The 21,578-nt window shown below is 39.9% G+C and overlaps 1 pseudogene; it reads left to right on the plus strand.

Moving 5' to 3' along the window:
• Window positions 1–1,689: 1,689 nt before the first annotated feature.
• The window catches only part of LOC129500014 (glyceraldehyde-3-phosphate dehydrogenase-like), a 110,814-nt pseudogene continuing 90,925 nt past the window's right edge, over window positions 1,690–21,578 (plus strand).

Here is a 21,578-nt window from a genome sequence, read left to right on the forward strand (position 1 = left end):
TTCTTTCAACTAGTGAAGTTTTTACTTCATTACATATATTAAATAACTCATATTGCTCCTTGGAGACAAACAGGGGAGAGAGGAAACTTTCTTTTGTGCCAAATAATACAGTTTTATGTTAAATCCCATTGCAGCCCACAGGCAAAATCCCATAGCTGCCAATGCCATTTCAAAGAAAGTTCTCTATTTCCTTATCCCTGTAGCTCAAAGTTAATAGTACTTGGTTTACCTAATTACAACAAATTCTTTCCAATAATAATCCTTACAACTAGTGCTTTCTCTGGCCTTGAGCCAGTCCGCTCAATAAAGAAAAGCCCCAACTGTTATTTCCTTCAAGCAGGAAATCCTTTCTCTAGTACCTTGGATATTTCTGATCATTTTATTTGTACGTTTATCATCCAGGACAATCATACTCCTTGAATCATGTCAGCTCCTTGAAGGCAGGACTCTCTGTTTTGTTCACTGCTGTGTCTTCTCAATGCTTGGAACAGCGCCTGATCTTCGAGAAACATTTGTTGATTAACGGAGAGATGAATTAACTGTAGTGGTGGGAACAGGTCTTGATTTGGGGGAATTGCTTGTTTATATAAAGTCAACTGGAACATCTGCTCTGTGTAGGAGCACATCACAGAAGCAGCTTTCATCTTCAAGAGGGAGATAAAGCACGTACTAGTGATGCAGGTTATGCTCAACTTGGGAAATTATGAATTCCAAAGAGTACCAGAGGTTATCTACTCTGTACTGAACAGTGGAACCATCCCAGGTGGAAGAATGCCTAATAATTGTCCAAGGCCATCAGGTGAGGACGTTGGTTAGCAACTCATTGCACACTGCCAATAGGTAAGTGTTCTTCCTGTGAAATAACACAGAATTATCAAAATCTCCTGGGGTCATTGTGATACTTGTTTTCATTTTGTTTTAGCTAAACATTCCATTGATTTAATGCACACGTTGGATTTCATATTGCCAGCAAAAACAGTTCATTTTTAGTTCAGTGGAAAATATAAAATCAACAGGAAAATTCAGGGTCACAGATAGAATTGTTGATTTAGAAGAGCCTGGTTCCTTGAATCTTACCTGTGCCCACAAGACTTTGTTTTCTCAGCAGATATTTATGTGCTCGAGACCACTGGCCATTCAACAGGTAGTCCTTGCCCTCAAAAGTATAATCACAGATGAACCAGAAGACAGATGACCCAGTAACTATCATTCATATGTGTTGTAGATCCTATCAGAAGAGAAAATGCATGGAGCTGGTGGAGCACATGGAGGGAGGGGCGTGCACCCAGTCTCTTTGTGCACAGTGGATGCCGGGACACCAGGAAGGGGCTCTGAGATGAGGTCAGTAACCTAAAGATCTTGTAGGACTTAGAGAAGATGAGCAAAATGTTCCTGGAAAAGCATGCTTCCCTTAAACAGTTCTCATCACGCTTCCGTTCTCAGGATTGCCTTCTGCTTTGCTCTGCACTGTGTGTCTCCCAGGGTAGTTTTCATGTGTCATTGCAGAAGCAGGAAGGCTCATTGCTGAGGACTACATGTTGTGTCCCTCCCAAATTCATGTGCTGAAGTCCTAATCCTCAATGCAACAATCATTGGAGGTGGGGCCATTGGGAGGTAACTGGGTTGTGAGGGTGGAACCCTCATGAAAGGGATTAGTAAGAAGGCAGGAAAGGGATGATCTCTCTCACCATGTATGGCTACAGCAAGAAGGCGGCCATCTACAAACCAGGAAGCAGGTCCTCAGGAGACACTGAATCTGCAGTCACCTTGATCTTGAATGTCCCAACCTCCAGATTGGTGAGAAATAAATGTTTGTTGTCTAAGCTACCCACTCTCTGGTGTTTGTTATAGCAGTCTGAGCTGACTCAGACAGTGCTGATGGAATCCAGTACATAACCATGTGAAAATGTCATCCAACCTGCTGCCAGTCTAACCTACTTTCCCTGCTTCCAGGGTCTCCTCTTTTATCCCAAAACCTTTTGATAATCTGAGAGCAGTGGTGTACCAGGAGCCCCAATGTAGCCCTTGGGACAGGGAGCTGGGTGATAAGTACAAAACGTGCCTATGCTCCTCCTCTAGAAAGCATCAAAGTTAATGTTGCAGTCAATGGCTTACACAGCACACAACCATGTTCTGTTGGAAAAGCTCACACATTTTTTGTTCTTGTCTTCAGATGACAGGAGAGAAAAGTCTTTTTGTGTCATGGGCTGTCTCTGGACAAAAAAATTACCAAAGCCTCTGGCTAGCTAGAGGAGGGGAGCAGTAGGTGACAATGACCAAAATGCCTTCTAGGTTTTCCTAAGAGACTCTCAGGAGATGCTATCCATTCTTCTTTAGGAGAAAATAGAACAACTAATTTTAATTTTTTAAAGCATGTTGATTTTTGAATAATTCATAGGAAGTTAAGTGCTACACGGAGTTGTTATTTTCCTTATTTTTTAAATTCTTTTTTATTTGGAATATTTCAAGATTCATAAGAAGTTATAAAAATAGTACAATGGGTACCTGTATACCTTCTATCCAGTTTCTCCAATGAGAACGTGTAGACAATCATAGTACATTGTCAAAACCAACGTTCTTTAGATTTTAATGTTAACTTGCTCAAATAGAAAACTTCTATTTGTTGTATATTTGTTCATTTTAAAATTTATTAATTTCACAAATATTTAATGAGAACTCACTCTGTTCCAAACATTGTACCAGGCCTAGTGATTGAAAACTGGCTAAAAAATAAATATTTTTTTTTTAAAAAAGGGGAATCCCTGGGTGGCTCAGCGGTTTGGCGCCTGCCTTTGGCCCAGGGCGCGATCCTGGAGTCCCGGGATCGAGTCCCACGTCGGGCTCCTGGCATGGAGCCTGCTTCTCCCTCCTCCTGTGTCTCTGCCTCTCTCTCTCTCTCTCTCTATGTCTATCATAAGTAAATAAATAAATATTAAAAAAAAAGAAAACTGGCTAAAATGTTGTTCATTCCTTCAAGGAACTCCTGGGGAACAGACCAGGACAGTGTGATCAGTTCCAGGGCCTAGAAGCATAGTATTACCAGAGACCAGAGGAAAGGCATCTCCATAAGACTATTTGCCCAAGAACACTCCTCAAAGACCAGACTGATTGGACTTGCAAGGGTAAGCGATCTTTAATTACCCAAAGGGATCAGAGAATATTTGGGGCAGAGGAACTGCATGTGCTAAGTTCAAGCAATATAAAAGAGCAGGCTTTATTCAGAGAACTGAACTAAATAAATTTGGACAGGTCAAAGAACAAACAGCATGTATGTGCTCTGGGTAGATAGTGGTGGGAATGAGAGGAAGAGATAGCAGGTAAATTATGATAGGCAGTCAAGGGCCAGACCATGAAAGGCCCTGCTTGCTAAATTAGTGCCTTTCAAAGTTAACCTGAAATTCAGGGTGAGCCACCAATGGGCTTTGAAAAGAGAAGTGATATTATTATATAGGCACTTTGGAATGATTTCTCTGACAACATGTGGAGGATGCATTGAGAAAAAAATCCTAAAGCAGGGAGATGGGAGTTAGGAGTCCCTTTGAACCCTGAAGCTGAGAAAGAAGAGGGAAGGAGGAGAAAACCAGAGGTGGTGAGAAGGAGCAGAGGTGGAAGCAATGGAATTCGGTGACTGGTTGGATATTGGGACTGAAGGCTGAGTGAGGGCAAGTCTACGCTGACTTTTAGGTCCCTGGGTCTACCACTGGGAGTATTCTGGAGATAGAACATAAAGGAAGAAAGGGGGATTGGAGAGGAAATTGGTTTTGGACATATTAACTATGGTAGAGATATCCATTTGGAAATTATATATATATATAATTTCCTATACCTATATAATTATATATATATCTATAGGCTGATATCAGTGATAAAATAGTATTTATTTAAATTATATACATAAGGCTTATATGAGTGATAAAATAGTACTCATGTGTTATAGTTATACCTTCAGGACCTGGTTAGAGTTGCACACTGGTTGGAGGTGAGAAAATCAAGCTAAAGTAAATTCCCATCTTTTAATTCATTCTGTCCCCTTGACGATATTATCTTTCTACCCCAACATCAACTTGGTGGTAATCATCCTGGTACCCCCAGAGTCATGCACATAGTAGGTGCCTGATATTTCCTAAACAAATAACGACTACTCAGTTGGTTTCCCAGGCTATGTGAGTACTTCCTACATTTTTATTTTTTTAAAGATTTTATTTATTTATTCATGAGAGACACACAGAGCGAGGCACAGACACAGGCAGAGGAAGAAGCAGCCTCCATGCAGTGAGCCTGTTGTAGGACTCGATCCCAGGACTCTGGGATCATACCCTGAGCCGAAGGCAGATGCTCAACTGCTGAGCCACCCAGGTGTCCCAGTACTTCTACCTTAATGTCTTTCCCCTCACTAGGCAAGTTTCCAGCCCTATGACCCCAATCCCTATGTACTTCCTCTGCTTCCCTATTCTTGGAGCTTTGACAGAAGCCACTAGAGGGTGACATGACAACACCCACTTAAGTGACTCAACAGAGAAAGCCTTCCTTATTCAGCAAAAGTCAGAATGGCAGGGGGCATTCAGGCACCCAGCCTGTCCACTGAGAGAAGGGGGAGGTAGTGTCACCTAGAGGCAAAGCATGCCTTTGCCAGCCTAAGGAGGCCGCCATTACCACACCAGAGGCCAGTTTTCTCACCCACAGAATAAGAACTTAAGACTTAACTGCACAATTTCTGGCTTTTCAAAGTTTATAAGCTATTATATAATGTCTCTACTCCAGTGAAAACATAGCATAACAAACAATAATTTTTCAAAAGTACACTCTGAAGAGTTAGCATAAAGCTTTTCCGCTGAATTTTGGTAAAGATTTTGGCAAATGAAGCACCTTATGCTGTTATTATTAAATAATAAGCAAGCAGGAAAACAGCTTGGCAGTATGCATGAACTGTTAATTCACCCTTTTTTATTCATTAAACAAATACTTCTTGGGTGCCTGGTGATAGATACAGCAACAACATAAAGAAGTGGCTTGGGACAGTCCGAGTGGCTCAGCAGTTTAGTGTCGCCTTCAGCCCAGGGCCTGATCCTGGAGACCCAGGATCGAGTCCCATGTCAGGCTCCTTGCATGGAGGCTGCTTCTCCCTCTGCCTGTGTCTCTGCCTCTCTCTCTCTCTCTGTCTCTCATGAATAAATTTAAAAAAAAAATCTTAAAAAAAAAAGAACTGGCGCTCCTGGAGCTTAAGTTCTTTTTCTTAAAAATTAATTAACTTTTCAGAAGGGAGGGAGGGGCAGAGGGAGATGGAGAGAGAGAATCTTAAGCAGGCTCCATCCCTAGCCCAACATGGGGCTCAGTCACACAACTCTGAGATCATTACCTGAGCTGAGATCATTACCTGGGGCACCTAACTAACTGAGCCACCCAGGTGCCCCACCTGGAGCTTAGGTTCTAATGAGGTGAGAAGTTGGAGACACAAACTCACCTTGTCTGAGCATACAGTCTAGGGGCAGAGTGTGTGGCACCACTTGCTATTTGTAATCACCACCACTGGGGTTTGTCCCTGAGGTTGCACCACACTTGACAGCCACCAAAGTACTTTCTTACTCATTATTCATCCCTGACATCATGGGGTGGACAGATGTTTTAGTAGATAGGAAAATGGAAATTCAGAGAGGTGGAGCTCAGGGTACAATGTCATGTAGGTGGTTTGGTGGTGAAACACAGTGTTTTAGCTTCAGAAACACCAGTGCCTCTGAGGAAGATCTGACCAAGAGATCAAGAAGTCTTTCTCACTGGTCTATTGACAAATTGATTTGGATTTAAAGTAAAACCCAGGCCACTATGAAGCAATTGTGCATTTTTTCCACCAATCTCCAATTGATAAGAGAGGCTTTGGTCCCAATACTAAGAAGTGCAGAAATAAACATCAGGTAAGCAGGGATCCTTTGGGGTGGAAAGATGTTGAACTCAAACTTGACCTCTTATCAGCCTGGAGGGACACCTTCAAGTAAACCCACTGGGATTGGGTAGGGCCCAGAAAGACTCATAGGTGGACCTCTCACTCTTTGCCCCCTAACCCCCTCACTACCTCTCACTGTGGGGAAACCCCTTCAGAGAGCTGCATTTTGATTCTGAAACTTTTGGATTTGGAAGAGACTCTATTCCTTCAACAGCAACTTCTTCAGAAACCAATCCCAAATACCAGAAAGGATATGGAATCAATGAATATTCATTACGTAGCTGGAGAAATGGATGATTTTAATAACATAAAACTTATTTTACATTAGAATGCCTCCCTATGCTGCCTGTATTACTTCTGCATCCATTTGCAGATCTCCGTCAATAAAAAGATGTTTCACTAGAGCACATTCTTTTTGCTCATAGAAAGTTATGCATTTATTTTTGGAAAACAAACAGAGCTGGTGACTGCAGGAAGCTCCTTGCTACTGACTAATTATATGTACCCAACTGTACATTGAGATAGAAAATGCAACTCTTCTAGAATGCTGGCACCAGAACCCTGCAGTCCTATCTTATCCAGTTGGTTTAAAGGTAGAGCAAATTGTTTTTGAATGTGAGGGTAACAACTTCTCACCCTAATATCTGTCTGAAGTCTAGAACCACATGTGCTATAAACCCTGATATACTATATTTCCTTAAAATCTAATGAATACATTTCATTTTGATTTCCATAATAATTTTCAAGTCCATCTATCTGCCAGGCTTGTTTGGAAAGGCGACTTTGTTTGGAAATGTAATCTTGGAAGTGATTGTGAGGACAGTTCACAGGATGTGAAAACAAACAAGGATTCTCACACTTAGACCACCATCACCTTCCTTTGGGTCATGTGATATTAGAAGGAGAGTGGCTCCCTGGAGAGCTGTTAGACTACTTTGCATTTACAGAATCTTATGCTTACTGTTGCTTAGGTTTTATGCTGATTGAGTTAGTAAAAAATAAACACAGAAAGGAAATTAAATTGGCAAAACATCCCAGCAAGGAGAAGCAAAGGCAAAATATGAGGATTGCTGTTGTCTCTAATACAGAGCCATGTCAAGGAAGATCAAAATCATCATCATCATCTCCTTTGACACCTATCTGTGCTCATTTTTGTTGTTGCCAATATGGCTATAATTATGGCTATGTTTCTGTCTTTTCAGACATCTCTCAAGGAGATGACAAAGTATAAAGCAGCTGAAGCCATGGTTGAGCCAAAGGATTTTCTCAGGGCACTGAGGTCCCTGATTGAATGTATGGGCAATGGGGCTGCTGATTTTCGGAAATTGGCCTTTCCCTTCCGGCTGGCATGTTTCAGAGTGGTTGTTATCTGGAAAAGACCTATTCATTCAATGAAAGGGTGAGGTCATTGGGGTGCCCCCACCCTTCCTACATGTACAATGCTGAGACTTTTCCTACCAGTGTCAGATGCCAAAACCTGGTGAGGGGTGGGGTCCACCAGTCAAAGCTAACCAGAAGACTTGTCTTCTGGAGAAAGCTGATTTCATGCTCCATGTGCAAAGAGCTGAAGACGGTGTGTGGGAGACTGGCTTGGAGAAGGAAGATGGCAAATGCACAGAATTTTTGAATAAATGAGAAAGTTGCAGGTCACCTAAATCAACCTAATTGAGTCTCAATTAAAAAAACCCAAAACACTCAAGTGTTACATAGCCTACTTTTTCATCTATACCCAACAGTGAAAAAAAAAGATTGTTTTGAAAAAGTTAAGCATTAAATGTAATAACCCTAAGCCTTATATGATACATCAATTTCCCATTTTGATTCAAATTATATAAGCATGTGCTTTTCCCAAATTCAAGTCCCCGAATCCTGACTTCTGCCTTAGTATTCTGTGCACTCTGCTTTCTATTTAGTGTTCCTGTTCCCTGATATATTACTCACATATAGTACAGTGCCAGGGACATAGTAAGTGATCAACACATGTTTTTTAATAAATTAATTACTTGAAAAAGTTGATGCTTTCTTTGTGCCAGACATTGGAGGGCCATTTAGATTAATCAACTGGAGTTATTATTCCCAGTAAAGCTACACGTTGAAAGAATATACCTACATGATTTAGAAGCATACAAAGTTAGAAAGTAACTTAGAGCACTTATAGTTTACACAGACTGCCTCCCTTAACCTGAACAAACCAAACAGGTAAGTGCTGTCATTATCCTGTTGTACAGATAGGAACAAAAATGAATCAGGATGTCTTTATAAAGGAGACATATTTGAACTAAACTTTACAAGATAAGCAGATGTTGGGTGTTTAGGGATGACACAAGAGTCCACAGCTGTGAACGGTTTGTGATTCTCCCTGCTTGCAAGCTAACAAGTGAGCTTCCTCCGGTTGTATGAATGCATTTGAAGACATGTGACTCTAGGGTCAGGAACAAAGAAATGCCTATTATTCACAGCAATAGCTTGCTTCTATGCCTCAGTATGGGCGCCACTGACTAGTTGTGCCATTGACTATTTCCACCACTTGGCTGTTTCCCAAGTGCCAACTGCAGGTGGCTGCAGTGACTGTGCCCAACTCCCTTTGCCTTGCCCAGATCTCTCATTCTTCCATGATTGTTATTTCCAAATGGGAAGTCCAGTACAATGGGTCTAGTCCCAGGTCACCTCAGCACTTCAAAGAAAGTTTGCAAGCAAAAGTATGTTTCTGGTGGCGAGGAAATTATTTTGGGTTAATTCTAAGGTACCCCAGAATTGAGTTAAAATGCTAACGATAATAATTTTAATGTTCTTTTTAATCATGTAGGGGAGAAGAAAAAAGTAAAAGGGAACATTTTCAAAGACCGGGTGGGAGATTTTGCACATTTAATTACAATATCTGTATTAGCCTGCACAGGCCACTGTAACAAAATAGCATAGCTGGGGCAGCTTAAACAGAAGAAATATATTTTCTCACAGTTCAGGAGACTGGAAGTCAAAGACTAAGGTGCCAGCAGGGTTGGTGTTTAGTGAGCGCTCTCCTGTTATGGATGATTTCCCTCAATCTGCCTACACTGGTCCTTCCTCAGTACATCAGATGCACAGGAGAAACTGAAAAAGAGGAGAGAGGTGAAGGGCAAAAGCAGGGGTGGGGGATGACAGAGTATGAGTGCTTTCTAGTGTCTTTTCTTATGTGGACACTAATCTTATTGGATCAGGGCCTCACCTTTATAACTTAACTTTAATTACCTCCTAAAGACCCTATCTCCAAATATATTCCCATTGGGGGTTAGGGCTTCAGCATACACATTTTAGATAGGGCAATACATTTCAGTCCAAAGTACTATTATGTAAACCTCAAATAACTCCAGAAGGTCTTGATTCTCACTATTCAGAGGAGGAAATAAGCTCAGAAAGGTTCAATGAACCATGCCAGGTCACGAAACTGTAAGTGGAACAGCGAGAGATTGAAACCAATCTTCTGGCTTCAAAGCCCATTTTGATTTCAACATCAACGGCCGTTTGCTAGTATCTCCTGTATACTGACTAAGTGTCAGCTACTTTGCTAAAGGATTTTACAGCATTATTTTTTAATCCCCTCAATGACAAAGGGAAGGCACAGAAGAGTTAAGTGACTTGCCGAAGAGCACAGTTATAAAGTAGAATGACAAAAATCTTAAATCCAGATTAATTGTATTCCAATGCCAACATTTTGTTCTCTACAGTGAATTTCTGGGGTTGGTCAATTACTCGCTAATCAATTATGTAATTAGAATGTATCATAAACTAGTGTACCTCAAGCTTTCTGAAACTATGGAAATTTTGTAATATGAAAAAAAAAATCCACAGACCATTATTCAGGCTGAAAACTTCTAATATATGTAAAGACATATGATATCAAAATCAAATTTGTATTGGTTTATGCCTGAAATTCTGCATTAAAGGGAGGCCAGTACAAATCATAATTGCATGGAAGAAATATTAATTGGGATAGAGACTGCAGGTCAGGGGTGTTTCCATAAAATGTCTTTGGTTTCAAAGTTGTGTCTGGTGCAGTTAAAGTTATGTCTTCTACCCAAAGGTGGCAGCACATGTTCTATTACTTTTGGTATGATTCGGATTGCATTTAACATAGCAAAGGACCTGAAAGATCCTCTAGGACAGCCCCATTGTTTTGAAACAGAGGAAGTTGAGGCCAAGAAAGAATCTGTGACCTGCTGAACACCGCACTGCTTTTTAAAACCACATCCCAAACTAGAATCCAAGGTCGTTAACTTTCTGATCTGTCTTCTTATACTAAGTTCTCCTCAACGTAGTCACAAATTCACAGGCGATGGGGGGTGATGACAGAGTATACTTGAACTTAAAAGAGGAAAGGAAGAAGACAGGAAAGGAGAGGAAGAATAGAAAGGAAAGAAAGAAAGACTTGCTGCAAATAGAGTCTTGAAGCAGCTATAGCTTCACAGAAACTTCAAAAGTCTAATTCCCCCTGCAAAATAGACCTCATGTTCTAGGGAACAGTTAGGAATCCCTTGCCCTGTACAATATCAGATATATAAATATGTATATTTATTCTGCTAACCACCCACCCTTCCTGGCTTAGGTACCACTAGGAACCATGGTGCTGACAGTTCCTGAAATGGGATCATTCAGACTTTCACAATTTACCTGGGAGGACATTGTGATAACATCTGTCCTTACTTTGTTCTGGCTCCAGTCCTATTTTCACAAACAGAAATGGATGCATGACACCTTCTGTATACCTTACAGAAGGCGAAGAAGCCACCATAAGCTATAAACATTCTGCAATAAAATATTGAATTGGGGTACCTTTGGAAAAACATGAAAGAAATGCCAATATTCACTCTCCCAAGAGGAAAACATTGAGACTGAGAAATTTCCAGGGGAAACAAGGGACTTCATGACCCTTTGTTCATTCTGCAAATGTATTTTGGAACAAGGGCTATCCGGCCCCAGATGGGGCCCACAAAGATTTAATGAAGTAAACTCTATAGGACGAGAGTGCCCCAGCATGGGAATGGATGGAGCAACCATCTTCAGAGCCCAGCATTGGAGATCTTCCAATACCAGCTGAATGGTAAAGAAGGAATAAAGCTGGAAGGCGCTATTGCTATTATTTTGTTGTTGTTGTTGGGTATTGCAGAAAGACCCAATCGGGCATCGATTTTTTTTTAATTTTTTTATTTCTTTTTATTTATGATAGTCACAGAGAGAGAGAGAGAGGCGGAGACATAGGCAGAGGGAGAAGCAGGCTCCATGCACCGGGAGCCCGACATGGGATTCGATCCCGGATCTCCAGGATCGCACCCTAGGCCAAAGGCAGGTGTCAAACCTCTGCGCCACCCAGGGATCCCTCGGGCATCGATTTTTAAAAAATATTTTACCCCCTAGAACACCTCATTTATTTCTTCATGTATAAAATGGGGACATAATTGCCCTGTGTAGCTCATATAGAGGTTAAGAGAATCAAATGAGATTATGTATGTAAAAGAGTTTTGTAAATATGCATTTACATATGTATATAAGTATATATGGCCATATATACCAAAAAGCGTTATTATTATAAAATTATCATTAAATATTATTATTTTCTGTACCTGGGAATTTTCAGAGTTTCTCTTCCTTACCCTTTTCAATACTGATGCACCACTAAAAGGTTCTATAGTTTTGACTCAAGCAGGGGTTGGCAAGCTTGTTCTATAAAGAGCCAGACAGTAAACATTTTTGGCTTTATAAGCCATGTGGTTGCAACTACTCCACTTTGTCTTTGTAGCTGGAGACTAGCTATAGACACTACATAAACTCATGGGCATGACTGTGTTTCTGTGAATATTTATTTACAAAAAACCTGTAGCAGGCAGAATTTGACTCTGTGGTCTGAGGACTCCTGACTCAAGAGCTCGCTTGAGCTCTTACCCTTCTGATAAGCTTAGGAAGGAGAGCTTTTGGCAAAGGCAACCTTGAGAATTCTATTCAAATGGAATAGAATTGATGACTATTGCACGATACTGTGTCAAGCACTGTTCTGGGTTGTGAGGGTATAATGTTGAATGAGCCAGCCCCTAATTACCTTACGGTGTTTATAGTCGGGACAAAAGCTGAGACACCACTGGTGGGATATATGAGTTGGGTTGAGAAAGCACAGGTTAATAGGCTGTGATGTCAGGGTAGATCAGTTTTGAGCACTTATTGTATATTCTGGACCATGCTTGTCACAATGGAGAGAGACAAGCTCCTTTTCACCCAAGCTTACTATTTAGTGAGATCAGTAAAGCCAACTATCAAAGACTATAAATAAGGATGAAATTGAGTGTGAGACAAGGAAGGCTTCATGAAGGAGGTAGGAACTAGGTTGGAGGGGCTGGAATAGTCTCAGTTAGACATTTCCCTAATGGTTGGTAGTTGGGGGACACAATGGATCTCGGAACACATCCTTCTCCATTTAGGATCAGTCTTTGGTTAATGAGTGGAAAGAAACCATGCATCTCCTCTTTCGTCTTCTGCCAATTCTCACAAAGAAAGACAAGCCAAATAGGGCTGTGTGTAGAGGGTCCTCTACACACCCTCACTCCCTACCCCCAAATAAGTAACCTGGGAGCGTGAGAAACATAGGCTACCTTCCTGTTTGGTTGTTTCTTTGGGAGAAGCCCATTCCAACCAGAACAAAGCCAATTTTGCATGGCTTAGGGTCAAGAACCTACCCAGCTGAAGTATATTATAGCAACAGTATGCCCAAATATTTTAGAGCGGGAAAGCTAAAGTCATTGACCATTTGTCAAGCAATCCTGTTTTATGGAAGAAAAACAACCACCTTTATTCACTTCACGCCACTGAAAAAAACCAAGATTACAACAAGAATGTTGAAATACTACAGAATTGATCACCTGTCTAATCTCTATAGCTCAGAGAGCACTGTCTTACTTTGTCAAAATTCAGCAAATAAGGTGGCAAATGCGACATATGTAGCAGACACATTTCCTGAAACCCAACCTAACAAATACGCATTTAAAGATATTTTATTTTAAATTTAGAAACAAAAAAATGACTGTATTTCTAAACAGGGTGAGTCAGGCTGTATGTAAAATCATAAGAAAAGAGAAATCCCAAGGAATATTTTGGAGAAGTAATATTAATGGTAAATAATAGCTAATGTTTGTTTACTATTTGCTGTGCACTATGTAGGGCTTCATATTAATTGACTTATTAAACTTTACAGTACCTCTGTGAACTCTGTAGTATTATTTTTACTTTATTAGAGGTGATAAAACCAAGGCTAAGAGGGATTACCTAATCTTCCAAGGCTCCCAGATGGTAAATTCTGCCTCAGCCAAAGCTTAAACCACAGTATAAGACTGCCTTGGGTGTAATCAAGAGAAGAGATGAAAAAGCACCACCAAAAAAGGAATTTTAAAAGGGGATAGTGAGAACAGGACCTATATATTTTTGAATCTACAAATTGGAGGCTTATCGACTGTCATGGCTGGTTGAGAAACATGTGGTCCAGCATCACATCATATGTTGATTTCCAGAACCCAGGTCTCTTGACCCCATTTCCTGGACTATTTCATACTCTCCAGATCACCTTGAATCATCCTTTCCTTCTAAAGATGCTAAGAGATTTGAGATGAAATATACCAGTGAGCAATGCCTACTAGTCTCATTCATTCGTTTTTGAGTTTTTTTTTTTTTTTTAATTGAAGTATAGTTGACCAACAGTGTTATATTAGTTTCAGGTGTGCATCATAGTGAATATGTGATTCTATATGATATGCAATGCTCGTCATGATACATACCATCACCATCTGTCACCATACAATGTTATTACAATATTATTGACCAGACTACCGAATCTTGTTCAATATGGTTTAGGGTTGGAAAAGAGACAAGCTCCTAATTTCTTTTGTTTTTTTCTTCTCTTTAATTCTTTCTTAGTTCCCATAGAGATGTATGACTTTGTCCTTCAAAAAGAATGAAGCCAATATTTGCTTATTGTATTTTAGAGGAGAGCCAAAATTGTGCATAATTAAACTCAAGAAGATACAGTGCTTGTCCAAATGGGAAAAGTTTTGGAAGCTGTCAGTGCTATGCCCTATAATAGCTCTTGTTCATCATTTTTAAGTGATTCTTCATCTTGAGCGCTGCTCTGGAATGCAAGGCCCACGCTGTGAAGCCGCCATTGGAACACGTGCTTTATTTTCCTGTGATTGTCTCAGAAATTTCCTAAGTTATCAGATTCTTGAACAGGGGTGGAAGCAAACCTTTCCCAGGCACCTACTACACCTTTGCTTATTGTTCCATTTAATCTTTACAGTGTTCCATTTAATCTTTACAATCTTTATCTTTAATCTTTACTCTTTCATGGGTGCTGTGGTTTAGGGTAAGCTGCCCAGAGCCACCTAACCTGACAACATGAGGATTTGAAGCCAAGGCCTTCCTTTCAGGTCCTAAACTGTGTTCTTTTTCCCATTTCACCAGATAACAGCTTATCATACTTGGTGGTGGGATTTGGGGAATAAAAAATAATATCTTCAGAAAAATGTTATCTTGATCCAGAAAAGCATGTGAATAGGTTACAAAAGCTCTACAGAGAATAACATGATTGAAAACAATTAGAACTATAGAAAGTAGGAAATAAGGTTAACATTAACTTTTTTAAAGATTTTATTTATTTAATCATGAGAGACACAGAGAGAGAGGCAGACATAGGCAGAAGGAGAAGCAGAGGGGAACCCAATGTGGGTCTTGATCTCAGGACTCTGGGATCATGACTGGAGCCAAAGGCAGATGCTCAACCACTGAGCCATCCAGGTGCCCCTAATTTTTTTAAACGTATTTACAGAATGCTTCTGAATTTGCAGTGCGATTTATCCACATGATCCCATTCATTTCCCCTTACACATCTGTGAGGAAAGCAGGGAAGGTGTGGTTTTGCTGAAATTCATAAAGCACTGCTGAGCCTAGATGTCCCTCACCTCCATCTTCATCTCATCCCGCTTTCCCACCCCTCTAGCCCCAGGTTTTTCCTATTAGTTAGAATGCTTATGATCTGGAAATTGTCAAAACTCAATTGACTGCGGTGATTATAGGACTGACAATTGGATTGTGATGTTTCCATCCACGGATGAGTTGAGTGACTTGTTCTATCCTCACCAACAGCATTAGTTTGCATTCCGGAGCAGCTCTCCAATAAGAGCCTTGTAGCTAGTAAGCAGGAACATTGGCATTAGAGCCCAGGACTTCCAAATCCCCCCATACCCTTGTCAATCCCACACTGTTCAGAAATTGTTGTGTTTTAAAATATTTTCACTTATTTATTTGGGAATCTGGATCTAGTAAAAGGTAGAAATGAACTTCATCTGAATATTATGTATGGGATCTTTCAATAAAGAAAATGTGGTACAATTGTCTGCCTTGTCTTTGGTATGGTGCAGTGATGACCTTTTATTTCCTTCCTTGGCGTACTCAGCATATCAATCTCCTGAATTATTCCTTCCTGGGGAGACTTAAGTTCTGTCATACTTTTGACTATATATGAGATAAGATGGTTTTTGATGAGACAACTTAAATTTTTTAAAAATTATAGATGGGATATAGGATTATACCCACTGTAGAAAAGAAAATCAGCAAATATGAAAGAGAGAATGTAACAGGTGTGCCCCCCACCCCCGGGTCCCATTTCTTTTCTTAGAGGTCACCCATGGTAAACAGCTTGATGTGCTTCTCTTTAAGACTTTTTTTTCTGCATACTGTGTCGTGTTTTCAAAAATTTTATGGATCTGATTATAACTACGGCCTCTCATGGCACATAGCAAAATATTGACAACACACAAAATTATACACACTGTCACAGAGACACAGTGATGGTATGACCAGAAGCCTGTCACCACATAATTTAAAATGTGTGACTCTTGGGGGACCTGGGTGGTGTAGTCAGTTAAAGGTCTGACTTTTGGTTTGGCTCAGGTCATGATCTCAGGGTGGTGAGATTGAGCTCCACATCAGGCTCTGTGCCCAGCGCAGACTCTGCTGAAGATTCTCTCTGCAGCCCCCCTCAAATAAATAAATAAATAAATAAATAAATAAATAAATAGATCTTTAAAAAGATAAAGGAAATAAAATAAATTGCACTAAAAATAATGTGTGACTCTTTCCCCGACAACACTGGCTTGAGCCAACAAATACTTAATACATATGAAAAACTTGCTCTATTGTTATATTATTATATATCACACATATAATAATACACATGATATATAATATATTATGGATCTTATATAACATACATATAATTATATATATATATATATATATATACACACACACACACACATCCTATATTTATTTTGAGGAGAACCTTATAACCTTTTTTAATGTTAATACTTTGATATCAACCTAGTGGAAATCACACAATTTCTGTGATTCTGCTTTTGAGATATTCATTTATTAGCAAACCCATAAGCCTTGAGAAATGGATATGGCCTCTGCAAAGCACTGGTTTGGGAAATAGTCTGTCTCTCTGCTTGTGATAGTACTGTTGCAAACTACTTATGTGGCCTGGGTCCACTATATTGAGAGGCTTCCCTGATCTCATCAAAAGGAGTAGGCCAGCATAAACAATGCAGATTTACCATTTACATTGACGTGGATGGAACTGGAGGGTATTATGCTGAATGAAATAAGTCAATCAGAGAAAGACAATTATCATATGGCTTCACTCATGAGTGGAATATAAGAAACAGCACAGAAGATCATAGGGGAAGGGAGGGAAAACTGAATGGGAAGTCATCAGAGAGGGAGACAAACCATGACTCTTAATTCTAGGAAACAAACTGGAGGTTGCTAGAGGGGAGGGGTTGGAGGGATGAGATAATTGGGTGATGGGCATTAAGGAGGGCACTTAATGTGATGAGCACTGGGTGTTCCACGCAACTGATGAAATACTGAACTCTATATCTGAAACTAATGATGTACTATATGTTGGTTAATTGAATTTAAATTAAAATAAAATATATTTAATATAAATAGAATAGAAATAGAAATAGAAATAATAGAAATAGTAGGTCAGGGCATCTACGTGGCTCAGTTGGTTACTTATCTGCCTTTCGTTCAGGTCATGATCTTGGGGTCCTGAGGTTGAGCCCTGTGTGAGGCTCTTTGCTCAGCAGGGAGTCTAGTTCTCCCTCTGCCTCTCTCTCTCTCTCTCTCTCTCAGTCTCTCTCTCTCTCTTTCTCTCTCTCAAATAAATAAAATCTTTACAAAAGTAATAATAATAATTTTTAAAAAGGAGGAAGTCAATTCACAAAGTCCCCATTTGATCTTACTTGCTGGCCAGGTCTTGCAGTAGACTCAGCCTGGCTGCCTGTCCCTATACTCCCTTTTTGTCTGCAGCCCACCCTCTTCTCTGCAGGACTCTGGTGCTTCTGCAGGACAGTGTAAGTGAATGTGAGAGCTTATGTATAAGAAGGCACCCACAGTGGGGCAGGTGGTTGGGGCTGGGGCTGGGGGTTGGTATTATGGGAAAATCTCCAATCTAAACAGGAAATAATGTGTTCTCTAGTTCCACACTCAGACATATTTCATACCTTTGAAGATTAAGAAATACCTAATGGGTCTTTATAGCTCCATGATCTTAGATCAACTTTCCAGGCCTTAGTTTCTTTATATATAAAATAAGGAGGTCAGGCTCATTAGAAAACTTTCAACTCTACCCTTCCCCCCTACTTCCTATGAAGGAAGTATTTATTGTTTACCTATTACGTTTAAATCCATGTGGATACTTTATATGTGGATGATCTCAGGCTTCCTTCCTAGTCACCCACTAGTTTGCCCGAGTCAAAGAATATCTGAAACCTCTTGAATGGTGTGACATTTCTCAACTTGCAAAATTATCCAATATATTAAAATAATTTGTGCTTTTTTATTAACAGAAAATCATTTCACCCACAAATGAGGATAATTGGATGCATTTCACAAGAGAAAGAAAGACCGCTTTTGCCACCTTGCCCTGCTGTTGAAAAATTAAACTCTATAGTACATGAGGAAATGAGATTACTCCCAGAAAAATGTCGTTTGCTCTGGAAACTGTTCATATGTCACAAGCTCCAAACTCTGTCAAATTGCCACCTTCTCAATAGCACATGGAGAAATGAATCAACAGTGGTAACGCTAAATGGAGAGTTAGAAATTATATGTAACACCAATTAAATAGGTGATATTTCTGTGGTGGTGTTTATTTGTGGGAGTCTGAATCAAGATGTTACCTTATATGGCAAGAGGAATTTTGCATGTGTGATTAAGGATCTTAAAATGGAGAGATATTCTAGATGATTCAGGTAATCACTGGCATCCTTACAAAAGCAGGCAGAGGAGATGTGACTATAGAATAGACATGATGATGAGAGGAAGAGCCTAGTGATGTGGCTGCAAGCCCAGGAGCAACGCGTGACACTATGGAGAGCTGGCAGTCTCTGGAAACTGGAGAGGCAAGGAACAGGGTCTCCTTTGGAGCTTCCAGAAGGATACAACCCTGCGGGCACCTTGATTTTATTCTTATAAGACTAATATTGGACTTCTGAGCTGTCGGAGAATACATTCGGGTTGTTTCAAGCTACTAAGTTTGTGGTAATGTGTTATAGCAGAAAAAGTAAGCTAATGTACTCATTCAAGGCTTTATTTTTTATTTAGCAGTTTGATTTTAGGAGAAAGGGTGACAAGTATCATTAGAGCCAGATACAGCCATTGGGTTGAATATTCTTGGAATTCCTTTGGTTACTAAGCTTTGCAATGGGAATCTATTTCTGATACAGTGCAGAGATATTTATGGAGAGAGAGACAAGTAAAATAGGGGGAGTAGGGTAGATACAAGTCTATCTATGGCAGGCTGCCATAACAAAATACTATGGACTGGGTGGTTTAAACAATAAAAATTTATTTTCTCCCAGTTTGGGAGGCTGGGAAGTCTAAGATCAGGGTTCTAGCTGATTCGGTTCCTAGTGTGGACTCTCTTCCTAACTTCCAGTTGGCTGGCATCTTGCTCTGTGATTCCATGGCCTCTTCTTTGTGAGTGTGTGGTGAGCAAGCTCTCTCCTATCTTTCTTTAAAAGGGTATTTATGCCATCAGGAGGGCCCCACTCTCATGCCCTCATTTAACTCTAATTATACTTCAAAGGCCCCATCCCCAAGTATCATCACACTGAGTATTAGGGATTCCACACTGAAGGGGTGTTGGGCAGGGGAGGAGGGAGTCACAATTCAATCTACAGCAGTAGGTAACTAATTATCTACAGTGGTTCTCTTTCTGGAAATTTTATACCCTAGCCTGGAAAACTTGAAGTGGTAAACATTAATGAGTTATTGGGAATAAGAATATTTGTAGCATCTGAGTTTGAAAAGTCTTGCCTCCAAAGATAAAAAACTGGAAATATTTTTTCATACCTCATTTGAATTTAGAAGACACATTTCTAGATAAAGCCCGACCTGACACACAGTCCATGTTGCCACAAGTTAGGAGTGGGAATGGATGTGTCCTTCTTTGGACATAACGCACAAGTATGTGGACATGTACAAATAAAGTGCTGCATTCCAAAATGATTAACTTAGTTGTTGAACTATTTCTTTAGACCTCAAAGAATCCCATGGTTAAAGAAGAAAGCTATGGTAGTAGCTCCTGATAAAGGAAGCTTTGATTCCGTGGGCACAAATGAGTAAAGATCCTAAGAATGCCAGGATCATTGCCCCCCTGCAAAATTGTCTTTGTTAGTAGTTCTCTCCACTCATGTACATTTTATGGATGTATATGAACGTGGAATGCTGCCAGAACAAAGTGAACCCATGAAGATCTCTGCAGAAACCAAGTGTTCCGTAAATCCTTTCTCTTACCTAATGATCTTCAGTCACAAGACATTTTGCTGGAGTTCGAGCCTTCTGATAGGAGACAAAATTGTACAGAGATTCTTAGACAAACAAGAAAGAAAAAGTATAAGATGTTCTCTAAAGTTTAAATGCTTTTCTTACAGATGGTCTACAATATGAGGTTATGAAATTTGTGTGAGTTGTGTGGGTAAACATATATATATATATGTATATTTCAGGTATAAATATTATATGTTATATATATTATATATTATGCACACAAGTTCTAATGGATCAAAGAAACTTCCTAGCCTTGGTGGAAGGGACATTAGGAAAGATTCCATTTCAGATATTATAGAGAATTTAGTCAAGAGGAAAAGACAAAAGTCTGTTGCTGCTGAGAGGATATCTAGTGTCTCCTTCCAGCAAGAAGCAGCTCTTTTAGGAAAAGTGGGTATTTTGAGGGCAATCATTAAACTTCTTTCTCCAAAAGGCTCTACTGGTCAACCTCTCTTACAGACATTTTTGGGGGTTTGTCTATCCTCTCAGAAGTAAATCAGCACCCAGATAGTATGCCAACGTTCCCAGGAAGAGTATGAGTTAAACTCTGCTGGGTTGACTCCAAATCAGTACTACTTAATAAAAATATAATGTGAGCTATGTATATAATTGTAAATTTTCCAGTAGCCATATTAAAAAACTGTAAAAATAAATGGGTAAAATTTTATGGCTTATTTATCTCTATATACCAAAAATATTATTGCAACATGTAGTCAATATTAGGAACTATTGATGGTGTATTTTACATTATATTTTGTACTATGCCTTTGAGATCTGGTGTACATTTTATACTTGTGGCTCATCTCATTTCAAACCAGACACATTTTGAGTGCTCAGTAGTCACGTATGCCTTTTCACTACCATACTCTCTGGATGCTCTAGATAAAATGCCATAGATCATCTGAATTGCCCCAGATTGTTGAGATGTGAGTAGGACACAGATCTCTGTTTTCTGACTAGGTAGTCCAAGTCCCTAATAGGTACTCATTGAAATGAACAAGCACACTTACATTTTCTGGCATGAGATTTCCTGCTTTTGTTCTCACTTATTCTACTTTTCTCACATGGTCACCTGCCTCTCACCCCCATTTTGGCCTCCATTCTGCCATTTATTTGATGCCACACCAAATATCTCACATTCATGCTTGAAGACCTGCACCTCACATGCCAGCCCCAGGCCAGGCTCCCCGCACACCATGCTCCCTTCTGCCTTTCTTTTCTCATTCATTGGAACATGGTTGCATGAGATTTTGAAAAGGTTTTTTCTTAATTCCCAGAAATGGGCAATCAGATCTCATGTCGAACAACAGAACACACTACCTCTCTTTCTAATTTTAGAGAGTTTCCAACTTCAGAGTCAGCTCCTTCTCTCAGAACATGTTGGGAGGGGCCACTTCAGAAGAACATGACCCTGACCTCCCCCGCCACCTATATAAATGAAGGTTTGCAGGAAGCAAGAAGTCTGAATTTGTAAAATAGCAAATCACCATTTAGGCTCTCTCTATGTACATGTCTTTTATCTATGTAGCTGTCACCTACCTACCTATGGTGTAGCTTACTGTATTGCCTTGCATTGGCAGAGAATTTTATTTTTATTGCCATCAAATTTTTTCTATCATTTTTATCAGAGGGTTTTCCTTTTTCTATTTGTTGTCTCATTTGATCTTCAGAAATCCTATGACACAACAGATTAGTTTCATCACTTTCATTTTTCAGATTAAGAAACTGA

Source organism: Nyctereutes procyonoides, unplaced genomic scaffold (assembly GCF_905146905.1).
Source record: "Nyctereutes procyonoides isolate TBG_1078 unplaced genomic scaffold, NYPRO_anot_genome, whole genome shotgun sequence".
In the NCBI taxonomy this organism is placed as follows: Eukaryota; Metazoa; Chordata; class Mammalia; order Carnivora; family Canidae; genus Nyctereutes; species Nyctereutes procyonoides.